Source organism: Primulina tabacum, chromosome 4 (genome assembly GCF_025594145.1).
Source record: "Primulina tabacum isolate GXHZ01 chromosome 4, ASM2559414v2, whole genome shotgun sequence".
NCBI lineage: Eukaryota > Viridiplantae > Streptophyta > Magnoliopsida > Lamiales > Gesneriaceae > Primulina > Primulina tabacum.
The window spans coordinates 49,547,091-49,559,262 of record NC_134553.1 but is presented as its reverse complement, the minus strand read 5'-3'; positions in this window follow the sequence as shown (position 1 = coordinate 49,559,262).

The following is a 12,172-nucleotide window of genomic DNA, read 5'->3' as shown; positions in this document are numbered from 1 at the left end:
TGTGGTGTTCTTATCCTTGTTTGGTCTTCCGCATTGAAAGGCATCATGGTATCCCGTGTGTTGTTTCGTCTTCCCTATTTAAAATACATTTGATATGCTTTATATATTCAATATTTTATTTTGCACTTATCGTCTAATGGTTGACACTAAATTATGGTATATATAATAACAAGACAACGTTTTTTTTTTGTATCTAAACAATGAGAAGCTTATAATAAAACATTATTTATTTCTCCAAAAATAGCAAAACGTTTAATGAGTAATGTGAGATCAGATAAATGTCGTTGGAATTAATTTTTCATTTGGTATTCCAATTTATTTATTTTTTGTTTCATGTTTTTGTCATTAAAGATATCATTTGATATTCTGCATATGTTCAGTGTTTTTTGGAGTTTGTGTCTAAATAATATCAACTAAGCAATGTGGGATTAATAAAGATGACAATTATCAAATAAATGTCAGAGAAATTAATGATCACATTTGCTATTCCAATTTATTTCATGTATTGTGTTGGGCTTTTCGGTGGATCATAAGTTTATTATTTAAATATTGTTGATCTTTCATTTGGAATTGAATTCTATCGATCTAGCCATGGGAAAAAATGTTGACCATGGTTCGAAAAACAATTATTCGAATGAAGTTGTCTGCCCGATAAACCGAACTAGCAGAACCATATTGAAACAGTCAAATTCACGGTTTGTCATCGGTTCGTCATTGATAAATGGATGTATATTGTGAGGGAAACATCTATTGTCGATGGTAAAGGGAAAGAGCCATTAAAGTACGAGATCAAGCGGCGTAAAATGTCTCCATTGGAATGTTTAGTATAGTCATATTTGTTTTGACGGTGTCAATGAGAAAGAAAAAAAGAATTGAGGAATGATTATGACCATTAGGTAGGCTTCATGAGCCCTATTCCGTTGTGAAAGGTGGTATCAAATATTTGATCACATTGGAGAAGAAATTACTTGGTTACGGAGTTGATGGTGTTACAGAATTACTGAACCAACTTGAAAATAAGGAACTCAAACCCAAAGTAGCCTGCTTAACCTGAATTACCCGTATAAAATCATGTCCAAAAAGGTATCAAACGATAAAATTCCACTAAAGGAAAAAGTAAACGACAAATAAAATAATTGACCAACACAAAATACATAACTTATATTGATTAATCATTAAGTTTAATTTAATCATTTAAGAAAGCAAAAATATCAACCTCTAATCAGGTAACTAAACGGAAATCAATGTTCATTAAATGTCATACAATCAGATATTTTCTATATAAATATACCAACAATTTGTAAATTTTTACACCAACTTCAAATTCATTATCATCTAAATCTTCATTTTCAAGCTCAAATATGTATTAATCATCGAGAAAGACAATTATATACCAATAATGATAGGATCGATTTGGGGATAATTGTTGAGCTACAATAATTCAGTTCTTGAAATATCGAACATCGATAAATTAAATCGAGTTTGAATTTCAAACCAAATGGAAGACACTCAAAATAATCCTTCGTAGAAACCGATTACATATTTTGTAAATCATTTAAAGATATGCAAGTTGAATGAGTAAAAACATTTTGGTTGAAATATTTTATCAAACATTTGGTATGCAATATTTTGGGTATTTGAAGAACACATAGATGATTCAACAATTCATCTTAAAATAATAAAAATAATTAAATCTAATAAATAAATAGACACGAATTTGTTTATAGATGTTCGGATATTAACAACTCCTACGTCATACATTCTTCCCCTTGGAATCGATCTATTAGAAAACTTTGATTTATATAACTCATTGTAAAAATCCATTTCAACTTAGGACGTATCTCTTGCATAATTGAAACTCCTAGCACACTCTCGATTGTATGCCGCAATCTCATAATCCGCATAATATTTGACGTCTCTCATGCCAAGACTACAAACACGATTTTTAATGTCTTTGTGTGAAGACTCACTCAATTAAACTTTGAAATTCAACTCTCATGTATATGTGTGAGTGATCGTGTGTGAGAATTTAATTCTTTACAGTGTATTCATCTCTCAAATATATCATCACACATCTCTTATTCTAGCTAATTTGTTTATCTAAGATGCTCATGCTTTCAACCCCCTTCCAAATCTTGTATTTGATCTTCAAAGTGTTGTATTTAGAGGCTCCAAGAATGAAATATACGTTAAACACAAGAACGTGATCGTTTGAAAGTTTTTGTATTGTTTTTTATATTAAAACAATCATTTCCGCTTTGCTGGCTATTTTTCTCGAGCCTGACTGATTTTGATGTTTTTATCGAGTTTTGCTCGTCTGCTCAAATAAACCTGCTCAACTGGTCATTAAATTTTGCTCATCTGTTCAACTGAACATGCTAAACTGATCATTCAGTTTGACTCGTCTGCTAAACTGAACCAATTGACCACTTGTCTTTGAAATCAGCATTTCTAATTTCAACAAGCCTAGAACTCGTGTCTTCTTTGTCATTTATCAGAATCGTTTAATTTGGAGTATCGAGCTGATCATGCTGACCAAAATATCGCAACTGCTATGTCCAACTGATTGTTGTTTTCGTGCAATTAGTTTGGTCTTTCAATCATCAGTTTGCCTAGACAATAGCTGATTTATCCCAATTGATATGAAGTACAGCTTGCCCCAAATTGAGTTTTTTTTTTTCAGTGGTATTGACGGTTTGTCATTTGTATTACCGAGCTGTGATATATCATCAAAACATTGATGCTTAACATATTTTCAGTTTGGCTAAATTCGAGTTTCAGTTTCTAACTTGAGCTAGCAATAATAAGTTTGTGTTTCTCAACCCAACAAATAAGTTTGTGGAAAGAAAGTCAAAAGAATGTAAAGATACATGTAATCATACTTCGACAAAGAAATCCCATTGGCGCAAGACAAAATTCAAAATTTATTTGGAAACACATTATAGCTCATGATAAGGTAAGAACCATAACTTTACATAGATAAAAAAAATCATATGATTTACTTCAATAATTGAAAACATTAAATTGATACATGAATGTTTTATGTGTATATAGGGAGAAATAACACATCGTCTTCTATTTTCGAACATAATCGACCAATTCGAAAATCAATTGCTCAGCAACAACAGATATCAAATATTTGAAGTAAATATGAAAAAGATAAATAAGATTACCCAAATATCATAAAGACGTTGAATTAGTCATTCATACGATACAATGATTACTGTAACGATCATGTGCTATTAGTAGAGATGTCAATGGGGCGGGTATGGGGCTGGTATGGCTAAACCCAAGACCCGTCCCATGAAGAAAACTTCGACCCATTACCCGCCCCATCCCGGTTAAATATTTTTTGGACCCACCCCACCCCGAATACGAAACGGGGCCGGTTAGACCCGTGAGACACGTGAGACCCGGATTTTTTTAAAATGAAAATAGTAATCTTATTTGTCACATGACTGAATTATGAAACAAACAACCCTCTAAATACAACACAATAGAAAACTAATAATGTCTTCTACCACACTTAATAATAACAAACAAAATATTTTTACGACATAATGAATTACATAAAAAAAAGAGTTGCTAGCTCTCTAAAAAAAATCTTGAAATCCCCAAAAATAAGTCATAACAGAACTTAAACAGATCAATATAAAATCAGCGAGTAGGAAATACTTCAGACACATTCTTCAGGATCATCTTCCTCTTCATCAAGAATGGTGGGACAAGTTGGTAAACTACTTGAAGAATTACCTACAAAATTAAAGAGAGAAATTATATTGAAAAATAAAATTGTAATTTAAATAGATAAAAAATGTAATTTAAAGAGAGAAAGTACAGTAACAAAATTAAAATGAAAGTACAATAACAAAATAAAAATATTATTTATTTACCTTCCACCTCACTCCACTACCATCTTCGCGAGCACATCAATGCCTCCAAAGTCGTTGGATTAAGCCTACTACGATGAGGACCAACTATTCTTCCACTATTTCTAAAAGCAGATTCAGATGAAACAGTTGACACATTAATAGCTAAAATATCCTTTGCCATTTTCTGTAAATTTGGATATTTTATCACATTCATCTTCCACCAACTAAGAATATCAAAATGTTGAGTTCTTGGCAAGACAATTTCTTCCAAATACATATCCAACTCGGTTAGGGATTTTGACGCATCTTGGCTTGAACTTGAAGCCACGAATTTATCTATCTAAAATATCACTATCAAATGCATCAATATTAGAAACACATGAAGTCCCAGCAATCTCTGAACCACCACTATTTCCCAATAATTTTGTTGTCCTGGATTGGTAATCAACCAACAAATCACAACAATTATGTCGAACTTCATCAACTTTAGATTGTGATCTTTCACCATAAATTAGGGGAAAATAAAATTCAACAAGCTTCATCTTATATCTAGGATCCAATACAGCAGCAACCCCCATCATAATATGACAATTATCCCAATATTTATCATATTTTTCCAACATCTTTTGTGTCATACCTCGAATAATTGGATTTGGACTCTTCAACCACTCATCTAACTTTAATTTGATATCACAAATCTTTGGAAAGTAAAAGTTATATGTGGGGTAAAGTGTTCCAGAAAACATCTCAGTCACTTGATAAAAAGTTTTCAGTTTTCCACATATATCAATTGCATTCACCCAATCTTCATCAGTTGGCACATTTTCCTAGTATCCCTCTCGATATTTAACCCTTGGGAACACGTATCTGTATTGTATAGCAGTTTCTAACATCAAGTAAGTTGAATTCCAACGAGTTTTACAATCAAGAGATAATTTTTTACTACATTCAATGTGCAACTGACGAGCAGCATCCTCAAATTTTTCTATTCTAGCAGGTGAAGCACTCCAAAAGATAACACTATCACGTATTCTTTTCAATTTCACCACTAATTACTTCTATACAATCTTTCACAATCAAGTTCAGAATATGAGCACAACAACGCATATGAAGTACCTTTCCATTCAATAACAAATCACAATTCGAAAGCTTGTCCACGAGAAGATGAATCATGGAATCATTGGTGGTGCAATTATCCACTGTGATTGTTGACAATTTACGATCAATATTCCACTCCATAAATGATTCAACCAATAGATCAGACAACACCTCGGACGTATGTGAAGCTGGAACATACATAAAAAATTAAAGAGAGAAATTATATTGAAAAAATAAAACTGTAATTTAAAACGGTAAAAAATGTAATTTAAAGAGAGAAAGTACAGTAACAAAATTAAAATGAAAGTACAATAACAAAATAAAAATATGATTTATTTACCTTCCACCTCACTCCACTACCATCTTCGCGAGCACATCAATGCCTCCAAAGTCGTTGGATTAAGCCTACTACGATGAGGACCAACTATTCTTCCACTATTGCTAAAAGCGAATTCAGATGAAACAGTTGACACAGGAATAGCTAAAATATCCTTTGCCATTTTCTGTAAATTTGGATATTTGACCACATTCGTCTTCCACCAACTAAGAATATCAAAATGTTGAGTTCTTGGCAAGACAATTTCTTCCAAATACATATCCAACTCGGTTAGGGATTTTGACGCATCTTGGCTTGAACTTGAAGCCACGAATTTATCTATCTAAAATATCACTATCAAATGCATCAATATTAGAAACACATGAAGTCCCAGCAATCTCTGAACCACCACTATTTCCCAATAATTTTGTTGTCCTGGATTGGTAATCAACCAACAAATCACAACAATTATGTCGAACTTCATCAACTTTAGATTGTGATCTTTCACCATAAATTAGGGAAAAATAAAATTCAACAAGCTTCATCTTATATCTAGGATCCAATACAGCAGCAACCCCCATCATAATATGACAATTATCCCAATATTTATCATATTTTTCCAACATCTTTTGTGACACACCTCGAATAATTGGATTTGGACTCTTCAACCACTCATATAACTTTAATTTGATATCACAAATCTTTGGAAAGTAAAAGTTATATGTGGGGTAAAGTGTTCCAGAAAACATCTTAGTCACTTGATAAAAAGTTTTCAGTTTTCCACATATATCAATTGCATTCACCCAATCTTCATCAGTTGGCACATTTTTGTAGTATCTCTCTCGATATTTAACCCTTGGGAACACGTATTTGTATTGTATAGCAGTTTCTAACATCAAATAAGTTGAATTTCAACGAGTTTTACAATCAAGAGATAATTTTTACTACATTCAATGTGCAACTAACGAGCAGCATCCTCAAATTTTTCTATTCTAGCAGGTGAAGCACTCCAAAAGATAACACTATCACGTATTCTTTCAATTGCACCACTAATTACTTCTATACCATCTTTCACAATCAAGTTCAGAATATGAGCACAACAACGCATATGAAGTACCTTTCCATTCAATAACAAATCACGATTCGAAAGCTTGTCCACGAGAAGATGAATCATGGAATCTGATACTCACGGGAAATTTAGGGTCCGATTCCAGAAAGTGTCACTAGTCCAGACGCAGGCTTTGAAATTACCCTGAGCCTGAAATCACAAATAAGATCGTTAGAAGGGGGCCAGGAGGGTGTCCTGGCGTAGCCCCTCCGACGCTCAAGTCAGTGACTGAGGATATATGGGGGGGAGCAGCTAAGGGTGCTGCTGAAAACAATATCCCATGAATTAACAATCAAACCTGGTATTTATAAGAGAATACCTGGGCCCTTGATGGGCCTGTCTTCCATTTGGGCTAGGGATGGGCCAGGGGTAATGGGCTCATCCATGGGGTATCACCAGTCTCCCCCTTCCGAGTCGAACTGAATCGCAGGTTCGAAGTTCGATTAGTCATGCTGTCCTCGGGTTACCGGGTGCGAGTTGTGCATTATCTTCCAGTCGTTCGTCAGTCCCCAAAAATTTGGAAACAAATCAAATCGTAATCCTAGCACCGCTTCATCATCACCTCGCCATCACCCGAGCTACCGCTTCACCCCGCGCACCCGGCCCCGCCTCGCCCAAGCTACCGCTCCACCATCGCCTCACCCGGCGCACTTCCTGCTCGCCCAAAGCTTCACCCCCGCTCGCCCGGCGTACCTCCTGCTCGCCCAAGCGCCACGCTCGCCCAAAGCTTCGCCCCCGCTCGCCCGGCGCACCTCCTGCTCGCCCAAGCGCCACGCTCGCCCATGCTTCACCCCAGCTCACCCGCTCTCGGCACAGCGGTCGCCCAGCACCGCGCGCAGACGCTCGCCCGGTGCCATGCTCGCCCAAGCTCGCCCCGCGCCGCGCATCCTGCTCGCTCGAGCTTCACCCCAGCTCGCCCGGCGCACCTCCTGCTCGCCCAAGCGCCACGCTCGCCCGCCTTCCGCTCTCGCCCTCGCCTGCCGCGCTTTACCCTCGCCCTCTCGACGCTCGCCTGCCATCACGCCGCATTCACGCCCAAGGACCTTCTTCGCTCTCGCACGCTCGCCCAACCAGCGCACGCTCGCCCAAGCTCGCCCCACGCTCGCCCATCACACCTGCTGCGTGCTCGCCCCGATCCCTTCACCTGCTCGCCCCATCCCCTCGTCAAGTCGACCTGCCGAGCGCACGCTCGCCCGAGCGCTCGTCCAGTACGTCGATCCCCGTAATTTTCGCAGCGGCAAACATTGTTCGTTAACGACAAACGAAATAAATTTTTCTAACACAGTATGCCCTCGTCGCCCCCATCGTCAAGGTCCTCTACCAAGCTTTTGAAGGGAAATAGTTTCCACTTCCCCGTGCCCTTGACTCCTCTGCTAAAATAGTTCATAGCAGGAAAATAAAATTCAACACCTCCACCCTCTAACTCCTCTGCTAGGTGACGCCATGGCATGAAGATAAAATTTAACACCTCCACCCTCTAACTCCTCTGCTAGGCGATATCTTAGCAGGAAAATAAAATTCAACGCCCCCACCCTCTAACTCCTCTGCTAGGCGATGCCTTAACAGGAAAATAAAATTCAACTCCTCCATCTAACTCCTCTGCTAGGTGATACCTTAGCAGGAAAATAAAATTCAACGCCCCAACCCTCTAACTCCTCTGCTAGGCGATGCCTTAGCAGGAAAATAAAATTCAACTCCTCCATCTAACTCCTCTGCTAGGTGATACCTTAGCAGGAAAATAAAATCAACACCTCCATCCTCTAACTCCTCTGCTAGGCGATGCCTTAGCAGGAAAATAAAATTCAACGCGCTCACCCTCTAACTCCTCTGCTAGGCGATGCCTTAGCAGGAAAATAAAATTCAACGCCCTCACCCTCTAACTCCTCTGCTAAGCCGGGCCTTAGCAGGAAAAATCAAACTCTCACCTTATCATCTCATAACTCCTCTGCTAAGCCGGGCCTTAGCAGAAAAATAAAATCAACACCTCCACCCTCTAACTCCTCTGCCAAGCCGGGCCTTAGCAGGAAAATAAAATTCAACGCGCCCAACCTCTAACTCCTCTGCTAGGCGATGCCTTAGCAGGAAAATAAAATCAACACCTCCACCCTCTAACTCCTCTTCTAAGCCAGGCCTTCGAAGGAAAATAAAAATTCAACACGTCCACCCTCTAACTTCTCTGCTAAGCCGGGCCTTAGCAGGAAAATAAAAATTCAACACCTCCACCCTCTAACTCCTCTGCTAGGTGATACCTTAGCAGGAAAATAAAATTCAACACCTCCACCCTAACTCTGCTCCTCTGCTAGGCGATGCCTTAGCAGGAAAATAAAGATTCCACCTCGTCATCCTCTAACTCCTCTGTCAGGCGATGCCTTAGCAGGAAAATAAATATTCTCCACCCTCACCCTCAAACTCCTCTGCTAGGCGACACCTTAGCAGGAAAATAAAATTTTTATTCTCCCCAACTCTGCTTCTCTGCTAGGCGATGCCTTAGCAGGAAAATAAATATTCTCCACCTCCACTCTGCTCCTCTGCTAGGCGATGCCTTAGCAGGAAAAATTTAACTTTTCTCCCCCCAACTCTTCTCCTCTACTAGGCGCAGCCTAAGTAGGTAAAATTAATTCATATAATCCTCATAATACAAGAACAACCACGAACTTAATATAAGAACTTGGCTTTATTAAATATCAACTGATAACGTAAGACAAATTCAGGAACGAAATACATCAAAAATGAAGTAAAGATATTCTCTAAGGTGGTAAGCGTTCCCATGCCTCTTTAGAGCCTTACCCAGCGCATTCTCCAACTTTCCTCTCTGCTCCTCTTGTATCTCCACAGGACAAAGTTACCCACTTCGAAGCTTCTCCGAATGACTCTACAACTGCAAGACTGAGCTTAAGCTTCCATGCGAATGCTCGTGACCTCTCTTTTCTTCTTCCTTCACGATTCTTTCATAAAAACGACGTGCGACTTTTTGGTCCTCGCACAGGACTCCAACTCCTTTTCCCACAGGAAACTTAAGCTTCTGATGATAACTGGAAGCTACTGCTCTAAAATCCTTCAGGGATGGTCGTCCTAGAATTCCATTATACGCTGACGGGGTATCTACTATAGTGAAGGCTATCATCTTTGTTACCCGCTGAGGATCAGTCCCCAAGGATAGGGGAAGAACAATCTGACCCAAAGGCAAGATGACGTGTTCTGCAAACCCATACAGCGGGGTGGATACCGGTTCAAACTCAAATCCTCCCATCTTCATTTGATCCAACGTGCTCTTGAACAAGACATTCACGGAGCTTCCATTATCAATAAATATTCTTGCCACATCATAATTGGCAATGGTGGTCGTTACCACCAAGGCATCGTTATGTGGAGTCACAACGCCTCTGAGGTCTTCCGGCCCAAAGCTGATGACGGGGTCTTGTGGTAAGTCTGCACCCCTATGTATCTCAAAGTTCTCCAGCCTTCTCCCATGTGCCTTCTGATCTCGCCCAGAGTCTCCGTCAGTAGCACCCCCTGAGATCATATGAATCATTCCTCTCGTAGGGTGGTTATCCTCATTCATTCCCCTCCTTGGTTCGACGAGCTCCTGAGGGACATCTTGACATCGACCTTCCCCTCTCTGCTCTCCGATCCTCTGATTTATCCATGGAGGGCCTTGACCACGCCTAGGGGGCGAGCGAGACCTTTGTCGACTCCTGAATGAGGATCCTTCTCGTCTATCCCGTGAAGGCAATCTAGCACTGCACCCAACCCTTCGCGACTTCTCCCACCTCCCCACGGGCTCCCTCACCTCCATCACCTCGTCCCGACTCCTATCTAGGGGAACATGGGATGAGAATTGTCTTCTACTACTAGTTCTGTCTTCCTTTCTTTCCCCCGCACCCCTCTTCCTTCCTCCTTTCTCCGCTCCCTCAACTCTACTTCCTCCGGGCCGGCTCTCCGTCCTTCTGTACCGTTGGGCATCTTCCAAGTTTACATATTTCTCAGCTCGAGCCAACAGATCATCATAGCTCAACGGAGGCTTCTTGACCAGCGACTTGAAAAACTCCCCTCCCCTCAGTCCTTGTGTGAAGGCACTTATCATGATGTCAGGGGTAGCCGCTGGTATTTCCAGCGCTACACTGTTGAAACGCTGGACAAATTCTCGCAAAGTTTCATTCACTTGCTGTTTCATCACGAACAGGCTCAAATAATTTTTCTGGTGCCTCTTGCTGCTAGCAAATCGGTGCAAGAAGGCAGCTGAGAAGTCCTCAAAAGAACATATAGAGCTGGGCTGCAAAGTGTTAAACCACTGCTGGGCTGACCTCACCAACGTGCCCAGAAACACCCTGCACCTGACTCCATCCGAATATTGGTGCAACAGAGCCACATTCTCAAACCTCCCCAAGTGTTCCTCGGGGTCAGTATGTCCATCGTACTCTCCTACATTCGACTGTCGAAAATTTGGAGGAAGTCCTTATTCTAAAATGGCTAGTGAAAAGGGACTTTCTCTCTTGGGTGCCGGCGCTCTGCTTCCCAACTGCTGCCTCAACATCTGTATTTCCTTCCACATTTCTCTCATCTCACCAATCTCCCCACTTTGGTGGGGCTGCGTCTCTTCAACCCTGCTCTGGTGGCCCTCAGCATTTTCCTCTTGCTCTTGGCGAGTGGCTTGCTCTTCAGCAAACATAGATTCTTGGTTCCTCTTCATAGCCTCATTAGGACGGGGTTGCTCGACCCTGTTCTCTTGACGAGGCTGTTCTGTTCTCGCCTCCTGATGGGGTTGTTCCTGCCTTGCCTCAGCATGAGACTGTTCGGGTCCCCTCTGAGGACGCGATGATGCTGAGGTAGCTCTTCTACTCCCTCTCTTCCCTACCATCTATACGTCTCAACTCAAATGTTCCCACAGACGGCGCCAAGTGATACTCACGGGAAATTTAGGGTCCGATTCCAGAAAGTGTCACTAGTACAGACGTAGGCTTTGAAATTACCCTGAGCTTGAAATCACAAATAAGATCGTTAGGAGGGGGCCAGGAGGGTGTCCTGGCGTAGCCCCTCCGACGCTCAAGTCAGTGACTGAGGATATATGGGGGAGAGCAGCTAAGGGTGCTGCTGAAAACAATATCCCATGAATTAACAATCAAACCTGGTATTTATAAGAGAATACCTGGGCCCTTAATGGGCCTGTCTTCCATTTGGGCTAGGGATGGGCCAGGGGTAATGGGCTCATCCATGGGGTATCAGAATCATTGGTGGTGCAATTATCCACTGTGATTGTTGACAATTTACGATCAATATTCCACTCCATAAATGATTCAACCAATAGATCAGACAACACATCGGACGTATGTGGAGCTGGAACATACATAAACCTACAATAAATAAATAAATGTCATAATTTTTTCTTTCTAAGAACATAAATGATTGGCAATATAAAATTGCACATACCTCAAAATGCAACTGTGAAGAATCCATGAATCATCAATATAATGTCCGGTTATTGCCATGAAACCTTTCTTATTATTGCTTGATGTCCACATATCAGTAGTGATAGCAACTCTGGAATTAAGCTTGTCCAAAGCCTTATAACACTTACTCTTTTGAACATGATAAATTTTCAAAACATCATTTTTAAGTGTGTTTTTTGAAATCATATTAAAGCAAGGTTGAAGACTAGCAACAAATTTTCGAAATCAAATATGTCCAACAATACTAAGACAATAGTCATGTAAGATGACCATTTTAGCTAACTCATTCCTTGATTCTTCTTTGTTAAAAATATGTGTCGACAATTCTTGG